The 3543-nt window shown below is 36.4% G+C and overlaps 1 non-coding gene across 1 annotated transcript; it reads left to right on the top strand.

The window, feature by feature from the left end:
• Positions 1-455: 455 nt before the first annotated feature.
• Positions 456-562, top strand: LOC118832406. The gene has a single exon (XR_005009171.1). It is a non-coding gene; the product is annotated as a U6 spliceosomal RNA (small nuclear RNA).
• Positions 563-3543: the final 2981 nt, after the last annotated feature.

Raw genomic sequence — 3543 nt, 5'->3', positions numbered from 1 at the left:
AAACTATGCTCCCTGTACCCTGGACATCCTCATCATTACCCACTCTAGGAAACTCACACTCTGCCCCTGGAATCTGTGACTCTGACAACTAAGCTTTCACCTTTTATCTTGATAAGAACTAGGCCTCCAGAGTAGATGTGGGAAAACCGGACGGCTATTGTATTGTTGGTGAAGTTGTGAACTGATCCAACCATTCTGGAGAGCAATTTGAAACTATGCCCAAAGAGCTATAAAATTATGCATACCCTTTGATCCATCAGTACCACCACTAGGTATATATCCCAAAGAGATCATAAAAAAGAGAAAAGGACCCACATATTACAAAAATATTTATAGAAGTTCTTTTATGTGGTGAAAAAGAATTGGAAATGGAGGGGATGCCCATTGATTGGGGAATGACTGAACAAGTATGAGATTGTGATGGAATACTATTGTGCTATAAGAAATGATGAGCAGTGCTTCCTTCGGCAGCACATATACTAAAATTGGAATGATACAGAGAAGATTAGCATGGCCCCTGTGCAAGGATGACAGGCAAATTCGTGAAGCATTCCATATTTTTTTGGTAATTCAAAATCTTGTGGAAATCAATGCTGAAAACTAAAAATATTAAACAAATAATAAAATAAATAAAAAAGAACCTCCCACCAAAGAAAAATGATGAGCAGGCGGATTTCAGAAAAACCTGGAAAGACTTACATGAACTGATGCTGAGTGAAATGAGCATAACCAGCACATAACAGCAACATTATATGCTGACCAACTTTGAGAGACTTAGCTCTTCTCAGCAATGCAATGATCTAAGACAACTCCAAAAGATTCACAATGGAAAATGCCATCCATATCCAGAGAAAGAACTATGCAGTCAAAATGCAGATTGAAGCATACAATTTTCCCTTTTTTTTTCTTTCTTTCTTGTGGTTTTTCCCTTTTGTTAGATTCCTTTTTAAAACATGACTAATGTTTTATAATGTTTAATATATTTAACATGATTGTACATGCATAGCCTATATCAGATTGCTTGCTGTCTTGGGGAGGGGGTAGGGAAGGGAGGGAGGGAGAAAAATTTGAAACTCAAAATCTTATAAAAAGGAATGTTGAAAACTAAAACAAACAAACAAAAAAACCGAAACCAACTAGACCTCCATGCCACTATGGTCCAATTCCAAACCATGCCACAGGGTGTGCTTGCCTTTTTGTAGTTCCCCTGTTTGTCTTCCTTCATTAGAACATAAGCCCCTTAAGGCCAGGGACTGTATTGCTTTCTCGTATTAGTACCTCCAGTGCTTAGTATAATTCCCAGCACATAGAGAGTGTTTCAGAAATGCTTTTTCATTAATTCTAGGGTCCCCTCCAGTCCTAATGGTCTACATTTTATATCTCAGAGTTTTTCCAATTGGAAAATTCAGCACTTCATGCCTTAAGGCTCTTTCTCCTTCTGGGGTAAGATTCTATGAACATTTACTAAATGGAAGAATGATTCACACAGTTCAAATGTGGTACCAAAGGTATAAAAGAATAAAGAATCAAAGAACAAAGAAAATGAGTCAGACTTATTAAAAGAAAGCTTTCTGGCAGCTAGGTGGTATAGTGGATTGAGTACTGTAACTAGAGTTGGAACACATGAGCTCAAGACAAGTCATTAAATTTGTCTCGGCTTCAGGCTCTTCATCTATAAAAAGGAGATAATAACATTTGTCTTATAGGGTTGTTGCGAGGATCAAATGAAGAACACATATATATATACACACACCTATACATGTATATAATATATAAAATATATAGAATAATAAGATATTTATGTAAAATAATATAAAATGTCTATGTAATGTACATTAGGTATTATATGTATATACTATGTAGAGTGTATTTATATACACATGTATATGTATATATGCACATATACACACACTATATATACACATATATACACACTATATACATATATACACAAAAATCTTAGGGCCGTTTATGTTTTTAATACCTTTAAATTGCACTAAGACTTTTGGGGCATCCTTTCTAAAATATGTAAAGTGCTTTGAAAACACTATACAAAAATGAGTTATTATTACTCTTTCAGGAGATGCATTTGTATTAGATTTTGGAAGAGAAATAAAGATTGTCAGAGAAGGATTCAGGGGGTCTTCTGGAAACAGTCCTGGCAAAGTGCAGAAGAACGAGAAAGCTGTAAGGAAGGCCTGGAAGGCTTTTCTACCTTGACAGGGATTGAAGGGCTTCATTCAGAGCATGTTAAAGACAGGTTACCAAGGGAGACCACATATTCTACTACTCTTAAACTCTTAAAGAAAGAATAAAAATGATCCCTTCCATTGACATAGTGCCTAATAGTTACTTTCATGGACATTATCTCTTTTGGCCCTAACAGTGACCCCGTGACCAAGGTTGGCAGAGCAAGAGTCATTCATTTGTTTTGTTTTTGGTTTTTTTTTCTTACCCAAATTGGATCAAGGGAGATAAAATGACTTGCTTAAGGCTGCACAGGTTATTATAGGCAAAGCCAAAGCTAAACCCAAGTCTCCCAATTCCTTATTTTTAAAATTAATTATTTTTTCACTTAATCCATAATTTTTTTTCTCATACCCCCAATAAAGAAAAAAAACAATACTTTTAACTAATGTGCATAGTCAGGCAAAACAAATCTCTACATTGGCCACATCCAAAATTGCACATCTCATTCTGCATCTTGAATTCAACATTTTACTGAAATGAGGTGGGCACCCTGGACTCACGGCTTGTCGTTGCATTGATCAAGCTGCTTGTCTGTACATTTTTGTTACATTTATATCAAGTCAACAAGCATTTATTAAATGCCTAGTATATGTCAAGCTCTGTGCTAAGATCTGGTCATATAGAGAAAGACAAAGACAATCCCTGCCCTCAAGGAGCTCAAAATCTAATGGAGGAGACAAGAGGCAAACAACTAAGTACAAACAAACTATACACAGGATAAATTTGAAAAAATCAAACAAGGGAGGAGAGAACTGAACTAAATTGAAGGGGATTAGAAAGGGCTTTCTGTAGAAAGTGTTTTTTTTTAGCTGGGACTTGATGGAAGCCAGGAGGCAGAGATGAAGAGAGACAGCATTTCGGACATGGAGGACATCCAGTGAAAATGACTGGGATAGTAATGTGTCTTGGTTAAGAAATAGCAAGGAGGCCAAGTAGCTCCAGATCACAAAGTAGGTGGGAGGAAGAGGCTCTAAGATGTAAGAAGAATGAAAAGGTGAGAAGAGTAGGGGATGAAAGGCATCAAGTGCCATTTTTTATTTGCTTCTGTAGATGATAGGGAGCCAATGAGGTTTACTGAGAGGGAGGTGGAGGGAGGCAGAACATGGTCAGACATATGCTATAGGAAAATAAATTTAATACTTTAATGGACAACAGTGGGGAGAGACTTGAGGCAGAAACACAAGCCAGAAAGTTATTGTAAAATTACATTGCAAAGTGATTACTAGAGTAATGACAGTGTCAAATAATGTGAAGATAGAATTGATAGGACTTTCAATTGATTGGATATGGTAG

Source organism: Trichosurus vulpecula, chromosome 9 (genome assembly GCF_011100635.1).
Source record: "Trichosurus vulpecula isolate mTriVul1 chromosome 9, mTriVul1.pri, whole genome shotgun sequence".
Lineage (NCBI taxonomy): Eukaryota > Metazoa > Chordata > Mammalia > Diprotodontia > Phalangeridae > Trichosurus > Trichosurus vulpecula.
Note: the sequence above shows the minus strand (reverse complement) of the source record. Positions and strands in the feature narration are given on the sequence as shown.